We start from the raw sequence: 17,161 nt of genomic DNA, 5'->3' as shown, positions 1-17,161 counted from the left end.
CACACAGAGTTATTCCGAGGCAAATGATCTAAAAGTAAGTCTCGAGAAAACACAAACTATGACCATCAGTAAAAGAAAAAAAAAAACCTTCACGTGGTTCTGGAACAAATCTCGCAAAATAGACATGCCAATATATAAATATTTAGGTGTGAAGATTGACAACGGTGGTCGATTCAGTGTACAAAGGTCTAGCATCAAAGGCAAAGGGATTGCTTTGGCAATTGCTTTAAAAACCTTGAATAATAAGCTATCTGGTCCATCATTAACACCTTTGGTACAAATTACTGCCTACAATCACTTATGGAAGTGAGGTCCTACGAGGCAGAGATGCAACAATACTTGATAGCACAATCATAGCCGCATATAGAATTATCTTTAGTCTTCCTAAGCGGACCTCCCCACCACAGATTAGGCTGGAGTTTGGCATCCAACAACAGCTCCTGGCACGTCAGGTTGCTTATATCTGTGTATGGGACAAAGTGAGGAAATCTGCACAGGGAACATTGAACGAATATCTGTGGAGGGAGATAGAGCAGTCTTCGACCTCGCCTGCAGCCAAATATCTAGCAAAAAGTCTTGTAAATACCGGGCTGGAACAGCTTTGGGCTTCCTCCTCAGATCACAAAGCTTTCAATAAATTGGTAAAGAAATCTATCAAACACCAGTCGTGGGTACAAGATAAAACAGATTTTTCAAAAAGAATGCACGCTTGGATGATTTTGAACTCATACTCGACAAAAGCTCCTCAGAACTATTTGGGCCTGGGCTAGGTCAAAAAGACCAAAATGTGCTTCTTAAGATACAGATTAGGGCCGCTGCCCTGCACTCAGCATCTCCTGCACTGGTTAAAAAAGAAAGCAGGCTTGCCATGCCGGCTATGTGGTCACATGCAAGAAGATATGATTCACCTACTATGCTCTTGCGAGAAAATGCAAGAGGAGAGGAAACTTCTTTTGAAACAACATTTTATTCGGCTTGGGATACGTACACGAAGGAGTGCAGTACTTACCTGTTTTTCATCTCAGGACACTCAACTGAGTTGCTGCCTTGTAAAATTTTTAAAGGCTGTGGAGAAAAAATGCCAGGACTAGAATCTTGAACAGACCTGATCCCAACCTGTTTTATAAACTATGTCTACTGTCTAAATACTGTGTGATCAATGAAAGGCTAATACGATTTTATAACTATGACAAACAGAACATCAACGCTCATACTATGATAGTTTTAAACATATGTGATTTTATATTGTGTTTTATTCTAATTCATATTTTGTACCGTATTGCATTGGTTTTAATTAACTGTGCAAATAAAAATTACCTTACCTTATCACACAGGCACAGAGTGAGGTGAGAAACATGCACAAAGTACCCTTTAACCTTAGAAATGCAAACTGTGAGCAGACTAAGGTGACATTATTGCCAAATTTGAAAATATAATTCCTTATTTCATACAGACACTCAGTGTGATCCTTGTCAAAAATGTTAAAGCCATACTTTTTACCATAAAACATTTACCAGAGTGAGATGAGACACAAGCAAACAGACACATGACACATACAAAGAGAGAGAGATGGGGCAGGCACAGAGTGAGATGACACACAGGCACAGAGTGAGTTGAGACACAGGCACAGAGTACCCTTTAAGCTTAGAGATGCAAACTGTGAGCAGACACCAGTGACATTATTGACAAATGTGAAAATATAATTCCTTATTTCATACAGACACTCAGTGTGATCCTTGTCAAAAATGTTAAAGCCATACTTTTTACCATAAAACATTTACCAGAGTGAGATGAGACACAAGCAAACAGACACATGACACACACAAAGAGAGAGAGATGGGGCAGGCACAGAGTGAGATGACACACAGGCACAGAGTGAGGTGAGACACAGGCTCAGAGTGAGATGAGACACAGGCACAGAGTGAGATGAGGCGCAGGCATAGAGTGAGATGAGACACCAAAGAGAGAAATGACACACACAAAGAGAGAGATGGGGTAGGCACAGACTGAGATGAGACACAGGCACACAGTGAGATGAGACACAGGCACAGAGTGAGATGAGACACAGGCACAGAGTGACATAAGACACAGGCACAGAGTGAGATGGTGCAGGCAGAGAGTGAGATTAATAATGAAACTGTACTGCACTGTTGCTGTGACAGAGAGGCTGTGGTATAATTTTACTTATGTTGTAAACTAGTGTTTATATCGTGTACTTATTGTAATTGCTATGTAGTATGTTTGTAGTGGTCTATAATATGTTATTTTTTCTTTACCACAGATTGTAATCATCTATAAATATATAAAAGAATATGCCGACAAAGGAAAGACGACAAAAATTATATAAACATGATTTATGGTCCAAGAAAACTGAAATACAAGCTTCATCCAAAACACAATCTTCAGTGAAAAAAAAGTTCCTCCGTGTAAGCAAGCTAAGGACTTTTTAAGGAAATTAATGAAATGTAAAAAAAAAAAGATGTTATTTCAAAGAAAAAAAACATCTTTAAATAGAAAGAAAAAACTATGCCCCTCAAAAAATTTTAGACTTGTAGAAGGAGATGATATTCTCTATAGCGATAGAAGGAGAAATCAATTTATTGAGATTCGTAGACGAATGTTTTATAACAGAATAGTTTCAAATTTATTAAAAAATGTAAAGATGTATCAAAAGAGGAGTGCTTTTTACAAGAAAAAAATAAAGCATAGTGAAGATTGTGGATCAGGCATTTAAAGTGAAAAATAAATTATTTGGTTTAGTAATCAATAGAATTCGTACACTAGATAAGGTAATCAGTGTTTTCAAATCAATATGTAAGTGGAAAAGAGTAATTAATCGGACTAATTTTTGTGATGTTTTTTCTGGAGAATGGAAGCATAGTTGTAGTTGTGAGCCATTTTTTAATGAAGAAAGTTACTTTCAGGATAATGATTTGGTGCATGCAGTTGACACCAGTGGTCGAGCGTATGAGGTGAAGGACGGTTGTCCGGTTGAAAAAGAAAAAATTTGTGCCTAGAAATACAGAAGAAGTGTTAGCTGATGTAGTTTTAGGGAGATGTCCTAAGGCTCCTGTGTATACTTGGAATTGTAGTAGTATTTGTAGTGTGCGACAGGATTCAATTGATTTGTTTCTCAGTTTCTTACGGACATATAGTAAGAAAAGTCTCAAACAAAAGATGAAACTGTTGCAAGAGTTAGATCCTTGTAGAGTGAGAGAAAAAACAGGTTTGCATGGGCATTCACTGGCTTGTCTTTCAAGAAAAGTATGTCAGAGTGTTTTTCACCATTTTAGGATGTTAGCAGTGCATCATAATAAAGTGAGGAAATTAGTGAGAAGGTTGCATTGTGCAAAAAGACCAGCACTTAAGTTAAAACAGTTAAATAGTGCTCTTTTGCATGGAACTGAACTGGATGTGAAGAACATTTGTGAAGAAATTGAGTTTTGTTACTTTGGTGAAAAAGAGGACAGTGCAGAAACTGATACAGTAATAGAAGGTAATGTGGAAGAGAATGTACAGATTTCAAGTACAGAACGATTTGAACATGAAATTACAAAGTTTAAGGTGAATTCAAGTGAAATGCCTAATTTTACTTGTGTGTGTTGTCGACAAACTCATTATAAGAATCAGACTAGATTAGTTGATTTATATGTAAAAAGCGAAATGGAAAATAATAATGAGTGGAAGGATTTTGCAACTTATTTGTTGGTAGAAAATTGTTTTGATTTGGGTTCTGATCAACGTATTTGTAAATATTGTTATAATAGATTAAATGAAAACGTAATGCCTGCTAGAGCTGTTCATAATAATCTGGAGTTGGTAGACATTCCTTCTGAATTGATGGATTTAAATACCTATGAGTCTATTATGATTCAATGTGTGCATCCTTTTCAGGCTATTGTTCGCATGGAGCCTAAGACAGGGAAATTGCCTCCTTCAGATTTACAGAAGAGTTGTTTATTCGCCTCTAGATTTTTATTTATTTATTTACAGGCTTGTATAGCGCTAGGAATAGACTTCCGTAGAAGTATCTCCGCGCTTGTGACAGCTTGCCAATAAACAGAAACAGAGTTATTATAGATATTAAGGGTATGATCTCTCTTCAGCTAATATGTTTCTCAACCAGCAAAATCTAATATTAAATAATTCTGACTAAACAAGAAAGTTTTCAGTTGTTTCCTGAAGTGGAAATGGTCACAGCATTGCCTCAGTAACAGAGGGAGCTCATTCCACAGCTTCGGGCCCACCACAGACAGAGCTCTGCCTCCCAATCAGGCTCTCCTGACTTTAGGTACTCTCAAGAATTGCTGTTCACTAGATCTGAGGGTACGGATGGGAACATATGGCAGAAATGTTTCTGCCAGATAATCCGGGCCAAGATCATGTAGACCTTTGTGTACAATACAACAGGTCTTAAACTTCACTCGCTGCCGAATCGACAACCAGTGGAGTTCATTTAACAAAGGCTTGGATGGCGATCTAGGGGGAGCATTAAGGACAAGCCTGGCAGCTGTATTCTGCACTACCTGCAGACGGTCCAATACCTCTTCATTAGCCCCTGCAAGAAGGCCATTGCAATAATCAAGACGGCTGATTACTAGCGCCTGGACTAAGGTTCTTCTGATGTAATTAGGGAGGAAAGGAAAAATCCTACGAAGAAGACCTATCATATGGAAACAGGAACCGACAACGTTGTTACTATGTTGTTTCATGGTCAGTTCCGGTTCCAACCGTACGCCCAGATTCTTGATTATTAGCTTTGGTTCAGGGATTGGGCCCAGGTCTAAAGGCCACCAGTCAGGGGACCAGAGAACCTTAGCTTCACCAAAAAGCATCACCTCGGTCTTACCAGTGTTGCATTGAAGGAAGTTTGCAGACATCCACCGAGATACTGCCGACATCCCCTCGGAGAAAGATTGTATAATCTCCGGAGTTAATTGTTTAAAGGGAAAAAGCAGCTGAGTATCATCAGCATAGGATACTGTATGGAAACCAAAGGCTCTGGTAAGGTCTGCCAAGGGGGCAACATAAGTGTTGAAAAGAGTCGGGCTCAAACAAGATCCCTGAGGAACCCCCTTGGTGATCTTTACCTCTTCCGACTTAAACTCACCCATGGTGACACATTGGGTGCGGTCGGAAAGAAAGCTCTTGATCCATTCCAGCGCCCTACCGCCGATTCCCTTCACAGTCAGACGTTCGATCAGGATGTTGTGTGAAATAGTATCGAACGCTGCCGATAGATCCAGTAGCACCAGGACCGCAGAATAACCGCTGTCCTGGTACATGCGGAGATCGTCTGTTATCGACAGCAAAGCTGTTTCAGTACTAAATTTAGGTCTGAAACCTGACTGTGAGGGATGAAGACTTCCAGATTGTTCTAGGAAGTTAGACAGATGTTTATTTGTGTGCTTTTCGATGATTTTCCCCATAAAAGGTAACAAAGAGATCGGCCTAAGGTTAGACAAATTGGTCCAAGGAGAGGAGGTATTCTTCCTAATAGGTCTAACTAAGGCCCTTTTCCAATCACGTGGAACTATTCCTGTTGTTAGGGAAAAATTTACCAGGCACTGAATATCAGGTCCAAGTATTTTCCCTAATGGTCCCATTAACCTGGCTGGCAATAGGTCGGATGGACTTCCACTTTTTATGCTATTAAGCAACTTCTCCACCTCTAACAGGGGAATCTCAGGAAATTTGTCAAAGGTTTTGGTGTTGATAGGCAGAGTTCGCTCTTGTATATGATCAACCTGGCCAGTTCTAACTCGGGCAAGTGATTCTATCTTGTCATAGATGTCATCAATTTTCTTCGTGAAGAAACTAGAGATTTCATCGCAAAGGTGTTGGGACGCCATCTCATCACTTTCACATGCCACCGGTTTTAAGAGCGTATTTACAATCTGGAAGAGTATTTTCGAATCATTGCCTGCTGCCTCTAATTGCGAGGTCACATAGTTCTTACGTGCAGACCTAATGGCTTTATGATAGATATTTAAAGCCACCCAATGATTGAGTTTAACTTCCTCTAAGTGTGATTTTCTCCACCTTTTTTCAGCTTTCCTGGCTATACGTTTAAGATTTCGCAATTCCTCCCAAAACCAGATCTCCTGTTTCCTAGCTGTACACTTTTTAAAAATTTTCATCGGGGCGATCTTCTGTACCGCTATACCAATAGCAGAATCCAGATTTAGGAGTGCAGTATTAATGTCGCCAGTGGCTGGAAGAGAAGGAGGAACATATACTTATTTTAATTGTTCATCAGTTAGTTTGTGCCATTGTCTTCGTTTAAGCGGGATTTGTACAGAAGTGTTTAAGCATGTGGTCATTGCTGGCATTGAAAACTCAAGCACAAAGTGGTCTGTCCAGTTGTACTGTTTCGGTCTAGAGCATTCAATCCCAGAAAAATTAGAAAGAATCAGATCTAAAGTATGACCTGCCACATGCGTAGATAAGATAAATATTGATACAATTGGTGTAGAAAAAGTAGAAGAAGAGCCTCTGGTTATTCTTGTTAATGGTGTTCCAATATAGAGTAAAAAAATCTGGCAAGAATTAGTGGATGTTAGGAAAGTCAAAAACGCAACGTTGTATTTGGTAAAAAACAATCACTACTACAAAAATGTATATGTTAGAGAAGAAGAAACAACTGTAGAAGAGGACAGTGATTTCTCAGCTGGGCAAATTGAAAAAGTTGATGTCTCTAGAAGTGAAGAAATTTATGAATATTATAGTGTTCATCCTTTGCATTCCAAAGAAGTAATGGGGAATGCTATTGACTTGTTTCAAATGAAAGAAGCAAACGGAAGTCCCATTAGTGTATGGGAAGAAAGTTTGGAAGCTCGTTGTTTTCCACAGTTATTCCCAACAGGTCAAGGTGGACGATATGACGCCCGACCTGTTCAAATTCCTGCATCTGAATACCAGACTTAAAGATTATATGCAGAAGATCCAAGGTTTCGTCAATGCTTTTCATATTTGTTTCATCTACTGTTTGAGAGTGATTTGTCTGGACTTTCTTATGCAGTGAACCGTATACTGAAAAGTGGAGTACATCTGCAAAATGTTTCGGCAAGGGACTTCATGGATAAAGTCAAACTGCAAGACAGTGTTTTGGAATCTCAGCTAATTAATCTCATGGCATGTCAGCGTGGTACTAACGAGTATTGGTACCATCGTCATGGGGAATTGAAATGTATGCTAAGAAACTTAGGAACTCCTACATGGTTCCTCCCTCTTAGCTGTGCTGAGTATGCTTGGGAAGACTTACTTCAATTTCTACGAGAGGCAAATAAAAACATTGAAAATATTGAATATAAGACACCTGGAGACCTGTGCTCTTTGGATCCAGTAAATGTATGCGGGTATTTTAATCATAGGTTTGAAGCTATGATTAAGGGTGGGCGTATTTCGCGAAGTAGCGCTACGCGAAGCTACGCGAAGTGCCCTTCGCACTACGCGAACTTCACGTAGCACTACGCGAGCTGCGTAGTAGCATGTTCGCACTGTGCAAGATGCGTTTTCAATGATTGCACAGTGCGGACAAGCATCCGGCACTGTGCAAGCATTGAAAACGGCATCTTGCACAGTGCGAGCTGTAGTTTTCTACTGCTCGAGGAGATTATTACTCGAGCGGCAGCTTTCTCAACGCGAACAGGTAGTTTCTCATTGAGAGCGGTCGCGAGCATGCGCAACCACTCACAATGAGAAACCTGACCTCCTCACGTTGAGAATTTCGCCGGGATGTCATTTTGCTTGCTCGCGGTCGCGAACATGACGTTCAGGACCGCGAACAAGCAAAAAATGAGCGCTGCACTACGCTACGCTGCACTACGCATGTTCGCACTGTGCTACGTGCCGCTCGCGTAGTGCGAAGTTGCAAAAACTTCGCAAACTCCGCGAGCGGAGCGTAGTGCTACGCTCAGGGTTAGCTATGATGTCTTTTATCACAAACAAAAAAAATCCTCCGCTTGGAGAGGTTTTGGATTTCTTTTGGAGAAAGGAGTATCAAGCAAGAGGTGCACCTCACATACATATGCTGCTATGGATCAAAGATGCACCCAAATTTGGAACAGATTCGGATGACACAGTGATTAGTTTCATTGAACAGTATTCTACATGTGCTGTTCCGAAAAGTACAGAAGAAGACAATTTAAGACATCAAGTTTTACACTTTCAAACCCATCGTTGTGGAAAATACTGTCGTCGAAAATACAAATCCAAGGACAAGTTCTACACAAAATGTCGTTTTGCATTTCCACATCCAGTAACATCGAAAGGAAGAGTGAACAATTTTATGTCTTCACTGCGACATACTGTGACAAGAAAATCACCGAAAAATACGTACAACTTGAAAAGAAATGAAGAGTCCAAATATATAAATGACTACAACCCAGTCATTTTGTCCATGTGGAATGCTAACATGCATATTCAATATGTTGCTGACAACTCTATTGCCGTGGCTCGATATGTGACGTCTTACATCACAAAATCAGAAAAGACGGAACTGAAGTCTAAGTAAGAAATTATACAGTTACAGTCTGAAGATGTTGTCGCATCGAGAAATTGGAGCATATGAATGTTCTGATAGGTTATCATCATCAAGTCTATATGCTAAATCTAGAACAATCATTTGGGTGAGTCTAGGTCTTGCTGCAACACGAAACCGAGTTTTGAAATCTGTACAAGAAATTGAGTATTTGGCGGAGAAAGAACCAAACAGTACAGATATTTTGAAGACAATCATGTTGGATACATGCTATCCAAATAGAAGTAGTCATCTTGAGAACGTTTGTCTCCATGAAGTTCTGCAAACCTATACTTTTAAGAGGAACATCACAGAAGATATCAATAAAGGAGTATATGCTGTAATTGGATGTGAAGGATGTCTGGTGAAACAAAGAAAAGGCCATTTGATTAATCATCGAAAATTGAGTTGTGAATCTCCTGACAAAAGGGAATTTTACTATTTAGCTCTTTTGCAACTCTTTAAGCCATGGCGTAAAGAAGAGGAACTACTTGGAGATTTTCTCAGTTATGAAGATTCGTTCAATGCAACCAAGGATACCATAGAATGTCCTGTTTTTTCAAATTATCTGCAAATGTTGAACGAGGAAATACAGCAAGAAGCTACAATTGCAGCAGAGATTGCTAGAGGCAGTTCTCAAAACAGTCAGAGTTCTGCTTCATTGAGTCAGGATCCACTAGGAGGACCAATTATCCAAAATGAAGCTGCCATTGCAATGGATGAAGTGGAAAGAGCCATGGAACAAGCTCAGGAGGATGTAGTTAACTTAGAAGATTTGGAAAAAGAACTAAACGTTGAGCAGAGACAAATATATGGCGAAGTCACAGAACAGATTGAGCATGGTTTATGTCATGAGAAAAAAGAGTGATCATGTACATCATTTATGCCTGTCCGACTGTACGTAAGTGGAGAAGCAGGAACTGGAAAAAGTTTTCTGATTAAAGCAATTGCAGCTTATCTGCAGAAAAGAACGGAGTCATCGCTGTCTTGTGCTGTTACCGCTCCAACTGGGTTGGCAGCACATAACATTAAAGGGATAACTTTACATCGTTTATTGATGCTGCCAGTAGAGCATGGTAATAAATTACAATTCCACAAGCTATCTGGAGAAGCTTGTTGTGAAGTTTCAAGAGTCCTAAAGAAAATGAAACTTCTTATCATTGATGAAGTAAGCATGGTACCAAATGTAATGCTTGCTTTTGTGCATTTAAGAGTGCAAGAAATTCTTAAAACAGAGCATGATGTTTTAATTGGAGGCAAACACATCATTGTTTTTGGAGATCTACTGCAGCTAACTCCAGTGAAAGGACAACCACTGTTTAAAATGCTTACGCATGAAGAAACCAGGAAGTGCTTAGGAAGCATTGGAAATGTTAACATATGGTTAAATTTCAAATATGCAGAACTGCTTCAAAATATTAGACAGGCAAAGGATGAATATTATAAAAATATTCTACAAGATGTAAGAATTGGAAAAGTAATTGAGCATGGCAAAGAAGCTTTACATGCACGATTAATTTCAAATTTGTTTCCAAACGAAAACATTCTCCCAGAGAATATTTCTAAGAAAAGTCCTGAAAACAAATCTGTCATATGCTTGATGCCAACTCTGCAAGAATGTTCAATCTTCAACAACAAAATGTTAAAGTTAGAAACTGAAGAGATTGTGAAACTGGAAGCTTTGATAAAATAGAGCATGAAGGTGCAACTATTATTTTGTCAGAAAAGTTGAAATCAGAATTGGATTCTTTAGAGAAGACAATATCTAAAACTGCTGGTTTGGAAAAGACTCTATGCATCTTTAAATTGTCGTATAATTTTACGACGTAATTTACATGTGGAAAGAGGTTTAGTAAATGGAGCAATGGGTCATGTTGTTGATTTTGTGAATTACCGAAATAGAGATGGAATTGAATTTCTAAAAATTAAATGTGATGGTATTGAAGAAGTACAACAAATCGTTTTTCTGCTCGATTTTTGCTTGTGAAAGATTTATATGTCCGCCGAAAACAGTTTCCTGTTTCTTTGGCATATGCAGTGACTATTCATAAATTTCAAGGTTTAAGTGTAGATATTGCTTTGGTAAATATTGGAAGTTATGTGTTGAAGGAGGGTATGGCATATGTTGCTTTATCTCGAGTGAGAACTTTATCTGGATTGTACTTGATTGATTTTGATGAGACAAAGATAAGTGCAGATCTAAATTGTGTAAAAGAATATAATAGGTTAAGAAGATAGTATGCTCCAAATTTACCTCAATATCCTCTATTTGAAAAGCGTGTAGTAGGCCGAAAAAGAAGAAATCAGAAAAATTGTAGTGAAGTTGTAGCAAAAAGAAAAAAAGTAGATGAACCAGTAATTGTAAGCAGAAAGGAAAAGGATTCAATTAAAGATGTTGTTGGATTTCAGTTTGAAAACAGTTCTGGTGTCAACTGCTATGAAATGTAGTGGTTAATGTTGTTTTTTTTCTCCAACCTTTACAAGAACAGATTGGTGAAAACCGGGATCAAAGACTTTGTTGTTTGTTGAATTCTGTGTTTGAGAAATGTAGCAGTGATAGAACAAAAATACAAAGTGTTTCTGAAATTCGAAATGTTTTAGACATATGTTCTGGTCTAAATCAATTTTCACAGAATATTCAGCAAGATTGTCAGGTAATTCTAATGTATATGCTTGTTGTATTGCAAGATGAAGGTGTAAATCTTTTTGGCCTTTCTTATAAATGACAACATGACTGGTGCAATTGTTCTTTTTCAAGTACTACTACAATAGACACTGAAAGATTTATATATTTGACTTTACCAGACTGCAAATCAGTGTCTTTTAATAATCTAGTTAGAGAAGCAAATCAAAACATGGTCTGTACTCAATGTAAATCTGCAATGCTAGCAACATTATTTATACAAAGATATGGACAGTATGTAATTTTAATGTTCCAACGATGTAGATCTGATGGAACTAAATTGACAACTTTAATTTAAAAATGTTGTAGCTTCTCAATTATCAATTTCAGGAAGAACCTTTGCAACTGCAGCAATTATTTTCCATGATGGTCCTTCGACAACATCAGGACATTACACAGCTTATTTAAAATGTCAAAAAGTCTGGACTAATTGTAATGATACTCAATTGACTTTCACACAACGTTTGCCTTATCAGTTACCAAATTCTTACCTAGTATTCTTACAACCAAAATTTTAGGAAAGGTAATTGGCCTATGAAGATTGGAGCAGTTATTAAAACTTAGTCTGCTGTTTAAAATTACTTTGTGAGTGAGATTGATTAAGATATTAAAAAACTTGTAGTTGTCATAGAGGTAGTGTAAGTGTATCACATAGTGAGTGATATGACTATTATAGGAAATGTTAATCATGAGTAAGCCAGAGGTGAAAAGATAACTATTGTTTCATGATGTTAAAGATTTTGGAGGTTTTCTTTCAGAAACTCGGATTAATGGAAGTTTAAGAATACTATTGAGTAATTTCCAAAGAAAGGGACTTTCCATATACTATTTGGACTCGTGGAAAAGTACGTGGATCAAAGTGAGTTAAGATATGTTTTTTTTTAATTTTACATTATTTATTGAAACGTTGTATGGGTTTTTTAAACACAATCTTTTCGATTGTGTTTTTTTTGCCCGCTGTCATATGATGAGTAGTATTGAACTCACTGTTTTAAGTGAAATTCAATATATTCTGAGAACAGCAAAAATAAACCATATAACATGTTGTACAAGTTATTTTGTTCTTTGTATTATGAAATATATATTCTACTCCCCTTGTCTCACTCACCTTTTTCCACCCTCTATCAACCTGCTTAGCTCACCCTCACTGCCCTTCTCTCACCCTCCCTCACCCCGTTCCCTTACTCCACTTCCCTCACGTATCCTCATTCCCCATCCTAAACTGCCCTTCTCCTCACTCTGCTCCTGCAGTCACCTTTTCACAGTCCCTCTGCTTCACTCCCCTTCGCCTTCTTTCCTTTCTTTACTCCCTCAGTTATTCTCCTTCCCTTACTCAACTTACTCCACTTTACTCACTCCTTCGCTCACTCCCTCTATGCTCTCATATTCTCACTCCTCTTCCCTCACTCCCTCTTTGTTACCCTCACTCCCATTGTCCCCTCACTGTCTTACGCCCCTATACTCGCTTACACTCACCTTCCATCCCGCATTGTCATGAATCCACCCTCACTCACTCCTCCTTCCCTGTCACTCACTCCCCTTTCCTTAGTCCTCTTTCTTCCTTTAGTTTTCCTAACTCACATTCCTATGGTATCTTACTCACCTTCATTTCATTTCTCTCTCCTTCTCTTCCTCTCTGTCACTGAATGTATCCATCTCATTATCCTCTTAGTAAATTGAGTTTCCTCTATTTCTTTTTCACTCTCTCTAACCTTCACCATTCCTTTGTTTCCCTTTCTGTGTCCTTCACTCCTACTTTTTCTCTTACTACCCTTTTATGACTTTTAATTTCCTGCCTTGTCTCTTGTATTGTGAAATATATATTATAAATATTATAACTTACTTCTTTTTTCTCTTCCACAGATATTAAATTTAATAAAAATATGTAATTAAGTTTACATTACTTATAAGGTAAGTTTGATATACAACATTTACTTTCTCATCACTTTTTTCCTTATCCTCACTACTCTTCTCTCACCCACCCACACTGTTCTTTTACTGTGCTTCCCTCACTTATTCTGAATCTGCATGTTTACTCCTCTTTCCCCCACTCCCCTCCCACACTCACCTTCTTTCAGACCTCCTGCTTTACTTTCCTTCCTCTCTCTCTCTCTTCCCTTCCTTCGCTCCTTCACTCTTTCCCTTCCCTTACTCTTCGTACTCCACTTCACTAACTCCTTCTCTCACTCCCTCTATCCTCTTACTTCCTCACTCCTCTTCCCTCACTCCCTCTCTCCTAGTCTTACTCTCTCTGTCCCTTCAGTCTCTCACTCCTCTTCTGTCACGCTCACTCCCTATAGCTCACCCACACTCTTTCACTTACCTTCCTTTGCTCTCTTATTCTGTCCTTTTCTCTCACTTTTTCCTTCACTACCTTTATGTCCTCACTCCCTCAGTCCCCTTGTCTTACACTCACTCGCCTTTATCCACCCTCTATCATCCCTCTTTCCTCAACCTCACTGCCCTTCTATCACCCTCCTTTACTCTTGTTCCCTTACTCTGGTTCCCTCACTTATCCTTATTCCCCATCCTTAACTCCCTTTCTCTCCTCACGCACTCACCTTTTCCCAGTCCCTTTGCTTCACTCCCCTTCCCCTTATTTCCTTCCGTTGCTCCCTCAGTCATTCCCCTTCCCTCACTCACCTTACTCCCCTTTACTCACTCCTTCTCTCACTCCTTCTATTCTCTTATATTCTCACTCCTCTTTCCTCACTCCATCTCTGTTACCCTCACTCCCATTGTCCCCTCACTGTCTTACGCCCCTACACTCTCTCTCACTCACCTTCCATCCCTCATTGTCATGAATCCACCCTCACTCACTCCTCCTTCCCTGTCACTCACTCCCCTTTCCTTAGTCCCCTTTCTTCCTTTAGTTTTCCTAACTCACATTGCTTTAGTATCTTACTCACCTTCACTTCATTTCTCTCTCCTTCTCTTCCTCTCTGTCACTGAAAGTATCCATCTCATTATCATCTTAGTAATTAGCTCTCCCTCTATTTCTTTTTCACTCTCTCTAACCATCACCATTCCTTTGTTTCCCTTTCTGTGTCCTTCACTCCTACTTTATCTCTTACTACCCTTTTATGATATCTCTTGCCTTGTCTCTTGTATTGTGAAATATATATTATAAATATTATAACTTACTTTTTTTCTCCTCCACAGATATTAAATTTAGTAAAAATATGTAATTAAGTTTACATTACTTATAAGGTAAGTTTGACATACAAAATTTACTTTCTCATCACTCTTTTCCTAATCCTCACTACTCTTCTCTCACCCACCCACACCCCTGTTTCTTTACTGCGCTTCCCTCACTTATTCTCAATCCGCATGTTTAATCCCCTTTCCCTCACTCCCCTCCCACACTCAGCTTCTTTCAGAACTCCTGCTTTACTTTCCTTCCTCTCTCTTCCCTTACTTCACTCCTTCACTCTTTTCCCTTCCCTTACTCTTCGTACTCCACTTCACTAACTCCTTCTCTCACTCCCTCTATCCTCTTACTTTCTCACTCCCCTTCTCTCACTCCTTTTCTCTTAGCCTTACTCTCTCCGTCCCTTCAGTCTCTCACTCCTCCTCTGTCACGCTCACTCCCTATAACTCACCCACACTCTTTCACTTACCTTTCTTTGCTCTCTTATTCAGTCCTTTTCTCTCACTCTTTCCTTCACTACTTTTATGTCCTCACTCCCTCAGTCCCCTTGTCTTACACTCACTCGCCTTTATCCACCCTCAATCATCCCTCTTTCCTCAACCTCACTGCCCTTCTATCACCCTCCTTTACTCCTGTTCCCTTACTCCGGTTCCCTCACTTATCCTTATTCCCCATCCTTAAATCCCCTTCCCCTTTCTCTCCTCACGCACTCACCTTTTCCCAGTCCCTTTGCTTCACTACCCTTCCCCTTCTTTCCTTCCTTTGCTCCCTCAGTCATTCCCCTTCCCTCACTCACCTTACTCCCCTTTACTCACTCCTTCTCTCACTCCCTCTATTCTTTCATATTCTCACTCCTCTTTCCTCACTCCCTCTCTGTTACCCTCACTCCCATTATCCCCTCACTGTCTTATGCCCCTACACTCACTCTCACTCACCTTCCATCTCTCATTGTCATGAATCCACCCTCACTCACTCCTCCTTCTCTGTCACTCACTCCCCTTTCCTTACTCCCCTTTCTTCCTTAGTTTTCCTAACTCACATTCCTTTAGTATCTTACTCACCTTCACATCATTTCTCTCTCCTTCTCTTACTCTCTGTCACTGAATGTATCTCATTATCCTCTTAGTAATTTGCTCTCCCTCTATTTCTTTTTCGCTCTCTCTAACCTTCACCATTCCTTTGTTTTCATTTCTGTGTCCTTCACTCCTACTTTATCTCTTACTAACCTATTATGACTTTTAATCTCCTGCCTTGTCTCTTGTATTGTGAAATATATATTGTAAATAGTATAACTTACATTTTTTTCTCTTCCACTGATATTAAATTTAGTAAAAATATGTAATTAAGTTTACATTACATATAAGGTAAGTTTGACATACAAAATGTACTTTCTCATCAGTCTTTTCCTTAACCTCACTACTCTTCTCTCACCCACCCACACCCCCGTTCCCTTACTGTGCTTCCCTCACTTATTCTCAATCCCCTTTCCCTCACTCACCTTCTTTCAGACCTCCTGCTTTACTTTCCTTCCTCTCTCTTCCCTTCCTTTGCTCCTTCACTCTTTTCCCTTCCCTTACTCTGCTTACTCCACTACACTAACTCCTTCTCTTACTCCCTCTATCCTCTAACTTCCTCACTCCCCTTCCCTCACTCTCTCTCTCTCTTAGCCTCATTCTCTCCGTCCTTTTAGTGTCTCACTCCTCTTCTCTCACGCTCACTCCCTATAACTCAGCCACACTCCTTCACTTGTCTTTCTTTGCTCCCTTACTCAGTCCCCTTCTCTCACTCTTTTCTTCATTCCCTCTGTCTCCTCACTCCCTCATTTCCCTTGTCTCACGCTCACTTGCCTTTATCTACCACACTTTCCTCAACCTCATTGCTCTTCTCTCACCCTCCCTCACCCCGTTCTCTTACTCCGCTTCCCTCACTTATCCTCATTCCCCATGTTTACTCCCCTTCCCCTCACTCCCCTCCCACACTCACTTTCTTTCAGTCCCCCTTCTGCACTTCCCTTCCACTCTCTTCCCTTCCTTCGCTCATTCACTCATTCCCCTTACCTTACTCACCTTACTCCACTTCACTCACTCCTTCTCACACTCCCTCTGTCCTCTCACTTCTTCACTGCTCTCCTCTCACTCTGTCTGTCTTACCCTCACTCTCTCTGCCCCCTCACTCTCACTTCCCTTCAATCACCCTCACTCATCTTCAAACCCTCACTGTAATCAACTCACTCTCACTCACTCCACCTTCCTTCTCCCTCACTCCCCTTGCCTTACTCTCACTCCCATTACTTTATCCTCCCTCACCCTCTTTCCTTCAATATCAATCCCCTTTTTTCACCTTGACTCATTTCTTTCCATCACTCCCTGTCACTCTCGTTCGTTCACTCCACTTCGACTCACTCTTGTTTACAACTCACCTTCTCTCACTACTCTTCTGTCACTTGTTCCCTCTGTCACTTTCTCCTCTTCATTCACTCATTTCATTCATTTATTTATTCAGTACACATTCTCTGAAAAAAAAGAATTGCAAATTATGTAAAGAATATTGCTCTTTTTGGAGAATTGGAGTTAGTTCTGAAAAGAACTTTTTTTTTCTTCTTTTTTTTATATTTTTTTATACTTTTTTATAACGATTTTATATATTTTTTTATATTTTTCAGGGGAAAAACAAAACCAGGGATTCCAAAACTGCTCAACAGGAGCAAAAAAAAGGGGAAAAATTAGGGGTGGGGAGGGCAGCGGTGTTCCTCTCTCTTCCGAGCAATCAGCTCAATGCTCTGCTCCCCATAACAGAGTAGTTCATC

This window comes from Lissotriton helveticus, chromosome 6 (assembly GCF_964261635.1).
Source record: "Lissotriton helveticus chromosome 6, aLisHel1.1, whole genome shotgun sequence".
Taxonomy (NCBI): Eukaryota; Metazoa; Chordata; class Amphibia; order Caudata; family Salamandridae; genus Lissotriton; species Lissotriton helveticus.
Note: the sequence above shows the minus strand (reverse complement) of the source record.